At 36.3% G+C, this 14,769-nt stretch overlaps 1 protein-coding gene across 1 annotated transcript in view; it reads right to left on the reverse strand.

Annotated features, from left to right (window-relative positions):
• LOC131699625 (teneurin-2) overlaps window positions 1-14,769 on the reverse strand; it is an 842,004-nt gene that overhangs the window by 560,600 nt on the left and 266,635 nt on the right. Inside the window, exon 3 of the mRNA XM_058996766.1 lies at window positions 11,902-11,966. The gene's annotated coding sequence lies outside the window, so the exon portion shown is untranslated. The remainder of the gene's footprint in view (window positions 1-11,901; window positions 11,967-14,769) is intronic.

Here is a 14,769-nt window from a genome sequence, read left to right on the forward strand (position 1 = left end):
ACAACACAAATGCACACTGTATGTACATTATTTATTGAAGGGTACACAATAGACAGAAAGCAATACATACAAATAAATGCTTTTCAGTGGGAAGCCATTCAGTATTGAAATGTGCTCCCAAGGTAAAGACAGGAACTTCATAGCGGAGTACAGAATGGGCAGTGCAGACAGTTTTTCTTTTGCCTACCATTATTTATATAAGATTATATGTTGTATAACTGTGATGAATCAAAAGATTAATTCCAATGTTACGGATTCAGTCCTGTCGGTGAAATTAGGTTAAGAGCTTTTCAGGCTGGCTCTTTTGCATAGCGATTCAATAGCTCAATGCAGTGTTCAGGTTCACGCCAGGCCTCTGCTGTGTTACACAGAGGAAGAAGAATATCCAGTGCAGGACTGTTTACAATATGTGAAGAGCTATACAAAAATGATTCCCAATGAACGTTCTTGGAGTACTTCATGAGTGAAGAAACACATTGAGAACAGTGTTTAGATAAAAAGTACAATGTATGGAAAAGAAAGTACATTTGCACCTAAACAATTGTACTTACACACAAGCTAGCAATCTTATCTTTAGGCACAAACATTGAGATTTACTGCACCCCAACTAAGAAGCAGTTACAGCATGGTAAGATGTTTTTGTGTGGTCCACAGTCATCACAGCACTGCAGTGGGTATGTGAATGCTTTTCAAAAGCTGATATTGCAAAATATGGTTTTACAACAGCAGTTCAAATACAGTAAGTGAGTTTCAAATGTATAGCTTTCCTAGACTCTGAAGTAAAACTTCAAATCTTTTTTTTTTTTTATCTACAGGCATCACATGGTCACCCTTTTATTTGTTGTGGCACCCAAAGTGACAAACTGAATTTGTAAATTACAACAGGGCAGTCTGCAGCTGCCAGCCGGCTACCACTTCAAAACCAGGTCTGTCTTGTGTTCAATAACTGAAATCTAATTTGAAATCCATGGTGGATTATAAAACAGAGTTTGGAGTTTAAAAAAATTAATAAAATGTGCAGAAAATATACTGGCTTGGTCCGGGGAGATGTGTAGAATGATGAAAGATGTCTTACGCAACTAAATGGGAAGATGCTGTGTGTGAAAGGGTCAATTGATCAGAGTATTAGACCAATGATTCAGAGCTGCTTAATAAAGGCAGTGGTGTGCTCCCAAGAGACCAAAGGAAAAGTAACCCTCTACACTTCATGCCTTCTAATTCATATAATATGAATATTATTATTATTATTATTATTATTATTATTATTATTATTATTATTATTATTATTATTATTATTATTATTATTATTACTACTACTACTATCAGTGCACATTTATTAAAAATGCTTCTGTAAAGATAAACTGAGAACAAAGATCGGAAAAAAAGATTGTAATAATAATAATAATAATAATAATAATAATAATAATAATAATAATAATAATTAGTCTTTTCCTTGGTAATTGCTCTGAATATTTCCAGATATCGAGCAGTTATTAAAAATGCTGCAGAAGCAGTGTGCTCTTTGGCAGAGCTTGATGAAGATGGCGAACGCACGTTTCCTGCTGCTGACAGTGTGTGACCAGGTTTTGCATTGCTCTTTGTTGACAGTCCTCAATTGACATCTTATTAAAATTTACTTTAAATTACATTTTGTTAATAGCTGATGGAGTGATCTTGTTTGATTTGCTTTTGTGATGCGGTTACAAAGATTCTAAGGGCATGTATCAGGGATTATATCACTTTAGCGCAACTGTGTTTAGAATAAAAAAAACTCTAGTTTTAACCATTTTTGTTGCTTTTTTAATCACAAATTTCCAATTTGTTTTTCAGCACTTGATGATTATGTATTTTATAATTATCATCAGGTGTTGGTTTTCAGTCATGATAATTGTCAATAACACTATGTAACACAATTTTTGTTCCTGGGTAGTAAGTGTTATTTCCTAATTGCTTATGCCTCAAATGTATAGAAAATGGCTATTATTCCCCACAAACTTTGCTTTTGTGACCAGGACAGTGATATTTTGAAATTTACCTATTTCCAATGAGAAAACGGGCGAATTTATGTCTTTTCGTTCACATAAAGTCAGAAAAAACAACATATGAATCCAAATTAACATGTATTTAAACTAAAGTAATACCAAAATGACTACAAAAGATTTAGAAGTGAGTAGTTTTTCGAGATTTACGATTATACTGTAAATCACTTTCATGAATCAGCCCCCAAATGTAGTCTCCCATCATGTTCTCGTTATACTGTCCTTGGTAGCAGCGTTCAAAGTCCAGTATATCCTGGTGGAATTTATCAAGATGAGCATCAAGGATATGGACTTTGAGGGACATCCTACAGCCCATTGTGCCATAGTTCTTCACCAGAGTCTCAACCAGCTCCACATAGTTTTCAGCCTTGTGATTGCCCAGGAAGCCCCGAACCACTGCGACAAAGCTGTTCCAAGCCGCTTTCTCCTTACTAGTGAGCTTCTTGGGGAATTAATTGCACTCCAGGATCTTCTTTATCTGTGGTCCGACGAAGACACCGGCTTTGACCTTTGCCTCAGACAGCTTAGGGAAGAAGTCTTGAAGGTACTTGAAGGCTGCCGACTCCTTATCTAGAGCTCTGAAAAATTGTTTCATAAGGCCCAATTTGATGTGCAGTGGTGGCATCAGCACCTTCCGGGGGTCCACCAGTGGCTCCCACTTGACATTGTTCCTCCCCACAGAGAACTCGGTCCGCTGTGGCCAGTCCCGCCTGTGGTAGTGCGCCTTGGTGTCCCTGCTGTCCCAAAGGCAAAGATAGCAGGGAAACTTGGTAAAACCGCCTTGGAGACCCATCAGGAATGCCACCATTTTGAAGTCTCCTATGACCTCCCAGCCGTACTCCATCATACTTCAAGGCGTCCAGCAAGGTCTTGATGCTGTTGTAATCTTCTTTGAGGTGCACCTAGTGAGCCAGGGGAAGAGACGGGTACTTGTTACCATTATGGAGCAGCACGGCTTTGAGGCTCCTGGATGAGCTGTCAATGAAGAGGCGCCACTCATTCTGGTTACAGGCGATTCCGATTGCAGTGCTCGCAGGTGAAATGAGGTGCCCAGGGTTTGTCTTGATCCCCGACAGGCATGCCGAAATATGCCTTGTAGGCCTCACACATCTTAGCAGATGCTTCCACAGAGTACTTTTTCGCTCTTGTCTTGATAAATTGGCCGCAGACATAGCAAAATACGTCTGTCGGATGCTTGCAACCTCTTGATACCATCTCAGAAAAATGCAGATATGTATCCACTTAGGCAGCTGGAACTAAACTGAACTGGTGGACTTAAGGCCCCTGTATTTATACTACTATTTATATTACTGGAAAGTTCTAGAAAGTTCTAGAAGTTACTCCAAGTTTACTCAGCACTGACTCTATCTGAAATGTTCTGGAAAATAGGTAAATTTCAAAATATCACTGTCCTTGTAACAAAAGCAAAGTTTGTGGGGAATAATAGCCATTTTCTATACTTTTGAGGCATAAGCAATTAGGAAATAACACTTACTACCCAGAAACAAAAAAAAAAAAAAAAAAAATTGTTACACGGTGTAATTAGCAATGAATAGGTTTCATACGAAATATGTTGATTGTCCAAATACTTTTGTCAAAGTATGAAATTAGTTTTTGCGTGTTATTTTTCATTTTATGCATGTTATGTCATAATTTGTTGTTTTATTATAAAGCTGAATCTCTAATTTATATAGTTCAATAGAACAATTAGAAATTGTAGAAATCACTTTCTCTGTTTTTTTTTTCTCAATTTTGTTTTTAACTGCCCAAATACTTTTGACTGTATATGTGAAAGGAGGTATAACTGCAGTGTATATGCATATATGCTGCACACAAAGAACATTTCAGTTTTTCCACAAAAAAGCAAAGAAAAACACACAATAGAATGAGTACTGTGGAGTCACCAGCAACATTTTCTAGATGATGTACAGTGCATTCCACGTCACACTAGTTAAAACACCTCTAAATGTGTAAAGTGTTAATAGTTTATTACAGTAACATGTTAATGACACATTACGAGTGTGAAGCTTCATGTCATGTTGTTAGTTATTATAAGGTTTCTTATAAACGTCGTAGCTATATGGTTTAAAAGCGTCATATTGTTGTATCCTGTTTAATAATAACCATCTAATAGTATTAATAGCATTATTTATTACACATTATTAGCATTATAGACTGTTTATAATGAATCCTTAAAATACTGTTCTCATATTGAAATGGCATTATAGAGTAAGTTATAAACTAGTAACAGTACATACAGTAAACACTTCTTAAAAATACTTGTCTCATTTCAACAAATCATATTATGGTATTCCTTACTGAAAACTGGAAAGCAGCAACGGTCACTGACAGGGCTTAATGAGAGCTCAAGCTAGAATTGTACTTCTCTATTGTGTTTCAATGTGTACCTCAAAGTCATTACTTCAATGCTTCTCATTTCTTTCTACTTTTGTTTCTCCAGTAGCGGTTTTATGAGAAACATTTGAGACCCATTTCAGATTCAAATGAGGAGACATACAGAGTTTTTTTTTGTTTGTTTTTTTACTGTTTGTATTTAATGTACTATGCCCTGTATTTCACTTTATTTAATGTGTTATGCATTGTTCCTCACTATCTTGTAAAGCGCTTTGTGATGGTGGTCCACTATGAAAGGCGCTATATAAAATAAATATCGATTGATTGATACATGAGCAGTGTATTTTCCATCTGGGACAGGCAGTTTACTCTTAGTTTTATAATGGGGTCCGCAGTAGCTTTGTGTATAAGCACAGCTCCATGATACAAATTTAGGAAGAGTGCAAAAGATATACAGGTACTGTATGTCACCAACATGTGTTGAAATGTATAACACAGTATGTCTTCATGGCAGGGATTCAGATAACAGTGTGTGAGTCTACCTGCACAATAATTAATTCACTGAGAGTATAGTTTAGATAAGTTGAAACACCAAAAATAATATTAATTCTTGGTACAGATACCCATTAGCAAAACATGCGTGCCAAAATTTAAATGAGTTTTGATATTAGCATTGTCAGACGTCAGCTACATTGTCAGTTTTTTCAGATGTTATTAGTTAGAAATGAGAACTTTTACAAAGTGTAGCCTAAGTCTTAATTGAAGAACTATCTGGAAAGGGATTAGAATACGACTAAGATAATAATATACTGTAAAATAAAATGAGAGAATGTTACTACAGGCCTTGTGTTAAGAATCGTATGCTCAGACTAAATCAAGCACAATATTGAATAATGAAGAATAATGACTTCTTTTTGTAGTGTCTATATTTTTGCTAGTTTGGAAATCAGTTTTAATGGTCTATTAATCAAAACAAATGTGAGACTTTTTTAGATCTCTATCTGGTTCATTAGTTCTCATATGCTCTCTGAAGTGTGAGTAGAAATGCTGTATTGAATTTCTTTGCTTGTTTTTACAGCATGTACTGCAGGTTCGTTTCTATTTTCCCCTGACCCTGTTTTGATTATGTATTCATTTTTACTGATTAAAAATAAAACAAAATGTGTAAACACGTCAGGTATAATTGAATTGAAAATAAAATGAAGCTGCAGAATAGTGCCCTGAGTGGGACCAGAGAAAAATGTTCAGACTGCTTAGTTGTTTCCTTTTCGAAGCAATTACACGCTGTGCACCTGGCATAACAGGGCTTGTTTAGCACGTTTGGCTTTCATGCCTCACAGTTTGTAAATACAGTACAGTTTTAAAGGGAGTGCATTTAGCCTTGTATTTCCATGAGGTTTTCTAGGTGGAGGGAGGGTGTTACACAGATTTGGGGAGACTCCTGGAAGTTCCAGCAGACTTGGGCTATCTGAATTGTAATAGAATTGCAGATGTTCTATGCATGGGATGACATCTGTACACGCGATAAGATATTGTAATTTTGACAGATCCCTATCCAATTGGTTGATTTCTCATAAGTGGTCCATAAATCCAACGTGTTTTAACACCTGTAAATTAAAATAATTCTTTATTAATAGCTATGTTGTTATTGTCATGGTGTTGCAGGTCTGTCTGTAACATTCAAAAACCCAAAGTGGTCTCCATATTAGAAAAGGCTGGGAACCACTATTGTAGATGCTAGAACCTCTGTACTTTAACGTTGAAACAGATGAATTTGTTATTGCTTTAAAAAAGTTGCTTTTGTCACATAAACCACATTTTTCCAAACAAATCAGAAAGCAATTAAAACTGAGCATAAACCTAGGATTTGTATGAAGTGTGTCAGCTACTGCGTGCCTGAAGGCTTTGTAATTACTTTGATGTGATAATTTTAAATTCTCCATTTAATGAGTTTATGCAGTGAGTATTCATGATTGAAAACGGCACACTTTAGCACAGTTGGCTTTTAATACCATACTAAAAAAGAATATAGGCATACTAATCAATTTCAGTTTGGCTCACAAAATAAACAACCTTGAAAGTGTATTCATAACTTCAAACACTCAAAATAATTGAGGTAAAACTTACATAGACAAATCTTTTGGCTAATGCTTTATCAGAAACACACTTATGGCATTAACTGAAATTCTTACCCAGATAAGTTGTATATGTTCTCACCTTGAAAGTTTACATTATTGCTATATTGCAACTTTTTGCTATTAGAAAACCGTTTTCTCATTATTGTCTTTAAAAAAAAAAAAAAAGAAAAAAGTAAAACCTAGATTTAGCTTGAATTTTAATAATTTGTTGGATAAAAGTTTTCAGAAAATAGTCCCAAAAATGTTCATAAAAGATCACACATATAATTAGAGAATGTAATTGTTTTATTAAACAAATAACTGTGTTTACCTGTCAGAGCTGCTTATAGTTTATCTGGACAGTGCCAGATATCTGAATGGAGCAATGTTACTGAATTGTCCGTGCCTCGGTTTGTTGTTTGAAAGATGCTGTCTGAGCTGCACTCAAGCTGACAGGCTGTGATTGGCTGACTCGGCAGTTGCGGGTACAGGATTGGTTGCTTTCATCGGTGCAAAGTATTGAGTGACTGGTTTTGGTGGATAATAAAAAAAAAAATGACCAATTGTGTCTTTGTTTAGTATTTGCTGTCCAATACATGTAAACTGAGCTTTCAATACAGCAAGTCAAAATGTAAAAGCTGGTACTTGCACTGATTGATTTTAAAGTTGAGTCACAGGTGATGCAGTGACATGCCAGCAGGCATCTACTGTCTATTAACTCCCACTAGTGCTGGAAGCTGATTGGCTGATGATAATCGTTTTTTTTTTTTTTTTTTTATCTGAGAAAGTAAAAACCTGTTCTAGTTAACTACAATAGCAAATTCAATGTTGTGCAGTAATGCATTGTTAGCAAAGTATTATATTAAAGAGCTTCACATGTCTTTTTATTTATTTGTTCATCATTCCCTTTTCCCTTTTGTGATGTTTCTAATCATTCTGAATGATTCTGGGTTCTGTTGCTGTGATGGCAAACTTTGTTTTTCCCCTACACCGGTCTTTATCTGGACTTGAAGTTCCTTTGAGTTTGTCTGGAGAATTCTGCCTTTCATTTCAAACCATGTGATCAACAAAAACCATAACCACTCAAAATAATTACAAACATCATAAAAGGCAGGTTGAAATGGTGAAATGATAAATGAAATGACATTTGAAGGTACTTAATCTTAAATGTTGACTGAAAGCAAAATTGGCAATATAGAGCTCAAAGGCCAAATACATAACATTTGCTGTTCTACATTTTTTATTGTTCACCTTGTTTTGAAGAGCAGCTTAAAAGCAGCCCAATCGCTTCAGTATAAATATTACAAAGTCATTTAAAAAGGTTATGAGAATGCATACCTTTATATGACAAAACAATTGCTTGAAGCACTTACTGTATGTTGCTTTTAAATTGCACCTTTAAATCCCTTGGGTTGTATTGGGAGCATTTTCAATGACTACAAATGCACTGCTTTGACATACAGCCCAAAGCTAATTTTAAAGACTTTGACCTGAGACCAAGGGTACAGCGGCTCGTTGAGGCCATCATAAAAAAAGCTAAACCTTCATTATGTCGTCATCACAAGATAATTTATCTCGTAATCTCAAGTTTTCCCACGAAACCTTGCGCTTGGGCGAGAGATAACACGCCCTATTAGACACTGAACACGTGAGCATTGTCATTCAATACAGAGCTCAGAAACCACTGCTACGCATGTGCTACAGGGGCAGCAGTGGACTCACCCCACAGAGCACTGAACATTGAGTACCTTTGCTTTAACAAAACGGTAAGGAAATCGCAGGGGAAGCCGCCCCAATACTCATATGCGGCGGAAGCAGCAGCGAGCCCATAATGATACTATATAAAGTAGGTAACGATACGGTAACCTCTGCTGCTGTCCGTCAGGACAAAATAATAAATTACTTAAAGCATTATTTATTGAATTAAAACTGGTGGGGCAGTGCCCCAATGCTCTCTATACACCAGCTGTGCCTGCCGGATTTGGTTCCAACAGAGAAAGGGTTAAAGTGACCTAGGGACTGTCTTACACAGGAATCTTGCTGCAGGGAAGGTCATAATCTTTGGGTTTTGCTGTCCTGATGACATGATTTGTAGGGCAGCAGTGTGGAGTAGTGGTTAGGGCTCTGGACTCTTGACTGGAGGGTCATGGGTTCAATCCCAGGTAGGGGACACTGCTGATGTACCCTTGAGCAAGGTACTTTACCTAGATTGCTCCAGTAAAAACCCAACTGTATAAATGGGTAATTGTATGTAAAAATAATGTGATATCTTGAAACAATTGTAAGTCGCCCTGGATAAGGGCGTCTGCTAAGAAATAAATAATAATAATAATGATTTTGAAAATATAATGTGATGCACAGTTTGCCAGCATGGTGTGGCTATTTGTTGTATAGTGCTTTACAGGGCATGTCCTGAGTATGTGGATGTGTCTTGGTATGTTCAAGTTTTTAAACAGTAAATAACAAGTTGCAGAGCATGCCAGTCATCCCCATCACTCACATCCATCAATGCTGATCTTTAAACTTAAATAAATAAATAGATACATAAATAAATAACCCTAGACTTTGTTTGCATCCCTCCGGCTCCATTCGGAAACGTGCAGTTTGTCGAACAGTAAATAAATGTCTAAACTGCCACATAACGAGCTATCTAATGAAAGAAAATGAGCGCTTATCACAAAACTTTGCCATTTACTGTACCATTTACAGGAGCAGCAAGACAACAGTAGTAGTTGAAACACTAAGTAGACCAAAACAGTATCTTCTAACAGTGAATCAAAGGTGCATTGGAGACCCATTATCCCCAACATCTGTCTACTTGTATTTTTAAAAACGACTTTAATGTCGACTAGAAACTTACATAGACATAAATTGCCATGACTATTGAATAGTTATTGTTTCAAACTGTCTATTTTGTGAATTTTATCTCTCCTACAGAGCCCACTTATTCCATGAGCTCATGTTTTGAGAAGTGTTAGAGCCACGTAGTGTCTGAAGCATTTCTTATCAAACCGATTCATTATTTGTTTTTTGTTTTCTTTTGTTCTAATCTAACGAAACCGCCATTTTATTTTAAAGAAAAAAAAAATCACTAGAAAACACATTTTCTATTTACATTATATTCTACTGATGTAAGATGCCTAACATGTGTTATCATTGATAGTTCATCAAGAACATCACCCAAAAACCAAGGCTGAATCATTTTAACATTTAGCCTAGCTACTGAGTCAATTCTTTCAAATGTACATTGGAACATTGGAACTCGAGTCGCTATTGAAACAGTCTTTAAAAATGTAACAAACCTCTGCTGGAAACAAGTCGTTTAAAATGGTCTGTGTTGGCTGCAAAAAAAAAAGTAACAAGCAGACAAAATAGATTTTTTAAAAACGATCTTGAATGACAAATTCAACAACATTTTCGAGTTTTATAAATCTTTAAAACTTATGTTGACACATTAATTAAAATGACCATGTAATTCCCATAGTCTATTTTGCTGCCTCCCAAAATAGCAAATAGGGGAGAAACGTTAACTGCAAACCTGAAGTGACAAAACCGAAGCTTTTGTGTTTTTCTTTATACACACTGTACATTTTCAGTAGCATGTAGAAATGTCATTGTACAGTATGAGGAATTCAACGGTCATGAAGCCGGTATTTGTTTGACCCCGTTGCTATAGTAACCAAATGCACAGCACTGATGTCGGACCATGTACAGCGACTGTAGCACTGCCTTTACTTGATAAAAGTATGAAATGAAAAGGGGAGGTTAAGAGTAATGTTAAATATTGTAAGCAGCATCACGGCTGGTAGGTGACGTAATCACATATGAAGACATAAGCCTGATATACGCTCCTTGCAAAGGAGACGGCTCTTTTGTACAGTGGTATTATTATTATTATTATTATTATTTATTTCTTAACAGACATCCTTATCCAGGGCGACTTACAATTGTTACAAGATATCACATTATTTTACATACAATTACCCATTCATACAGTTGGGTTTTTACTGGAGCAATTTAGGTAAAGTATCTTGCTCAAGGGTACAACAGCAGTGCCCCCACCGGGGATTGAACCCACGACCCTCTGGTCAAGAGTCCAGAGCCCTAACCACTACTCCACACTGCTCAGCGCTATTATGTAGTGTGAGAGGTCCCGGGTGTGCGTGCACCCTCTGCCTGTGTGGATTGCCTCGCTCTGTGTGATGTGCCTGCCTGCGTTAAGCGAGATTGTTACAATATGTTTAATATTTCAGTACAGTAAAATATTTAGACTAGATAAAACAACATGCACTTGCCATTAACTTGGTACTTAATATAAAGTACTAAATATAACACCAAATACACAGGAACTAAACATTTATTATAGTTTGACGTGTTTTCCAATAATTGACCACTCTTCTCTTTACCACCAAGTGTACTTTACTGTGTTTACCTGAAAGGGGAGGGGTTGCCATATTCAGATGAAGCTGTACACTCCAAAGGAAATGCTACGGTACTAAATTAGATTTAGATTTAACACACACAAAAGGGGTAGAATGCATTCACTGAAGGAACTGTCGGGCTGATGTAAGGATAGGCGCAGTGCAAACAACTGTGGCTGCAAAATCCAAATGGCCTAGCGGCCAGGCAATTATTTTGCACTTCGGCATATGTAATCTTAAGAGCAATGCAAATTACACAACACACACACAAATAATGAGCTGCAATCATTACAAATATTAACACACAGCCAAAACACACTCACCAGTATGTAACTTCAGCCAATTAGCTCTTATATCTGTAGCAGATATACATCAGAAACCTGAGCCCCGCTCTTTCAAGTATATCACTGCACAAGCTATGAGTCATATTTAAAATAAATCTCTGCAAGTACAGGCTTTACTGATTATGAAGTATGTCTGTAACAATGCAACAAAAGCACAATTCAACTATGGTATTGCACATCAAACCAATGCTGTGAAACTACTGAAGCAGCAAATCATATTCCTGTCATAGCCTGTCAGCTAGGCTGAAGTTCATCCTTCAACAACAAGTGCAAACTCCAGGGACAGTTGAGTAATAATGAGTGATTACAATATTTGGCTATGTCCAGTTAAACTACAAGCAACCCTATCTTCCCTACAGCAGTAAATTAAATACAAGTTTGAAATGAATTCTTAAAGGAATAGGTTTTGTTGACTAGTCGTCACAATAAGTCCATAAAGAATCCTTTGAAATCCACTGTTCATCTAACATTGCTACAAACAAAAGGTATAACAAGCACAAACAAAAAGTACAGCAAGAATTTTGCATATAGGAGATACCAACATGCAACTTCCAAAAGTATGTTTCCTAAAATGCTTCTTAAATAAATTGCTTCTCAAAAAACAAAAACATGTAATTCTGCCTACCTTCAATGCTTCTGTTCCAGTTTCATTTAAATGCAGCTCAATGCCTTCTTGTTTCTTGCTTGAGGCTATAAAAAAAGAACATTAATTAAAAGTTAGTATCTGGAGTCAAAAAGATGCTATCCAAGGTCGAGTAAATAGAAACAGTGTTTGTTTTGGGTGTATAGTTATTTTTATAAGTAGAACCCACTCAATTTCTAAATTCCAGCTTCTAAAGTACTGTGGTGGATCTCTCATAGTTACTGCTAAACATGCATAACAGCACCAATGAGAAAGGCACGTTCTTGTCAATTACTCCCCTTGCTAAACTGGCCTTGCCTTACTTTGTATGGCTTGTCCTTAGTATTTCAAGTGGTTTTCTGTATTGTAGCATGATTCTCATTCCAGCATCAATAACCCACACGTTTTACTCTCCATTCAGAATAAAATTGCATCCAACCCGTCAATGCTTTCTCCCCTATCACTAACCAACTAGTTGCTTCTCCTATTGACTGGCATGCTTTGCAGCCAGTGACATGTTTTCACCAAAAGATACTGCTGAAGTGCAATGATCTTGAAAGTGAAAACGTAACAGAGTTCCTGAAAACAAGCAAACTGAGAACATCTTTAAATGTGTGTAGAACCAGATATTGTGTGTAATACACGTGTTTCTTTCAAAACTGTGCATTGTAGATGTGTGGTGAGGATGCTATTCACCCCCACTTTTATGTCTAGAAAGTAACCAACTCGGAGATGTGACCAAACCCTAATGGCATGGCAAAACAGACTTTGAAGCAAGTTCATTTCAGAGATATCATTATCTCCCATGAGGATGTGTAAAAATACATTAACAGCACCTTACCCAAGATTTTCAGGATGGATTTTACGACAAGACGTTGAATTAAAGTCTAAGTAGTAGACCAAATAATGACCGATGAAGACCTAATAAAACAGTTCATGAGTTAGGACTCTTTTATTAAAAGAGGCTGAATCAATCTCAAAGTAGCTTAGTGGCGAAATTAAAAAGTTGAGTTATCATTTGCTGTCAATTCGAGCTAGGAGATTACATTGGGTATTTTGCTTGGTTTTAGAACTTTCCTATTGATTCTTTGTTCAGCCTGTATCCTGAGCAAATGAAAGCTTGTTCTCAGCAGCCTGTCTATGTTTAGCAGTGAGGGATTTGAAGCAACTCCCCCCTATGACCACCACCATCACTTATTAAAGGCTATGGCAGCAAACACTCATGACTCCCTGGTCTCTGGGGAGAGTTTGTCCTTACCTGAACAACAAAGAGGGTTTGAAATGCATTTGTGCAACATTAACTATGCAGTTTTGGAAGCCTGTTTCTATTTTTTTTTCTCTCTCTCTCTCTCTCTCTCTCTCTCTCTCTCTCTCTCTCTCTCTCTCTCTCTCTCTCTCTCTTTGCATTTTAGGATTCAGACTCATAATGAAACCTTAGAAGTCAAGAATAGGTCAATCTAATATTTGTTTAGCGATCTGTTAAACAATCAATAATGCATCTATAAATATGGAATTATATAGAATAAACTACATTCAACTGTACATTATAAGGTTGTTACTTTACCTTGTTAATATGCACCAAAGCTTTTATAGATGTTTTATGAATGGATCCTTAAGTTAATGTGTGACCTAATGTGTCAGCTTTATTTGTGTTCCATGTGTCATAGTAAGTACTGAATGATAACCAGGTGCACAAAGACCGCTTCAATCCATCAGAGTTAATTACCATTATACTAATCAGCCACTGTTTATTATTCAAGTACTTAGTGTAAGTCTCTGAGGTGTTTCTGGTGATGCTGAAGTCACTTGACTGCAAATTATACTTGCTACAGAAGTATTTATCTGGTATATTGCTGATATATACCCAGTCTACCTTTTCAAAAAGAGCTCTTGGGCAGTTAATGAATAGAGAACAGACTGACATTGCGTAAAATGCAAACAAAGACAAAACACTTTAAATGAAGTGAATGAGGCACAATTTATTTATATCATATGTTCTTAATTTAAATCTTAAATTTAAATCTTAAATTTACATCAAGTGTATTTTTTGTATCTGTTTATTATCCCATAATATGACTTTTTCTGCACTCATGGATATTTGTTAATGATAAAGTGTTAATGTTTTGATAAAGTCACATTTACCTTTGGGACAAACTTGAGTAAGGTGGATTTCTGTAATGAAGCCAGTATACAAAGCCCCACTTGTGGTACATTATGGGTGTGCACTGGTAATTTCATCCCCACCAAAACCCTGAGTTTATTAAAGATTTGCAATGGAAAATATGTAAAACTGTCTATTTCAGTGGGGGAAAATAATTACCTATGCAAACCTTATTTTCTTTTAAAACTGGCCTCATTACATCAAGTCCTCGCCTTGCAGGCTTGCTCAGACCAAAGGTAGAATTAGCTGGTGGCTTTATTAAACATTATTATTATTATTATTATTATTATTATTATTATTATTATTATTATTATTATTATTATTATTATTATTATTATTATTAGTTTATTTAGCAGACGCCTTTATCCAAGGCGACTTACAGAGACTAGGGTGTGTGAACTATGCATCAGCTGCAGAGTCACTTACAACTACGTCTCACCCGAAAGACGGAGCACAAGGAGGTTAAGTGACTTGCTCAGGGTCACACAATGAGCCAGTGGTTGAGGTGGGATTTGAACCGGGGACCTCCTGGTTATTAACCCTTTTCTTTAACCATGGCACATATCCATGACACAGTAATACATGATGGTTAAGAACATGAGCTAATCAACAGTTAAACAATGGAATAGTCTGCAGATGTTGAGGGTATACAATTTCAAGAATAAATGCAATGGATTAAAAAGAGATACAAATTGAATGATTTTCTCAGT

This window comes from Acipenser ruthenus, chromosome 23 (assembly GCF_902713425.1).
Source record: "Acipenser ruthenus chromosome 23, fAciRut3.2 maternal haplotype, whole genome shotgun sequence".
NCBI lineage: Eukaryota > Metazoa > Chordata > Actinopteri > Acipenseriformes > Acipenseridae > Acipenser > Acipenser ruthenus.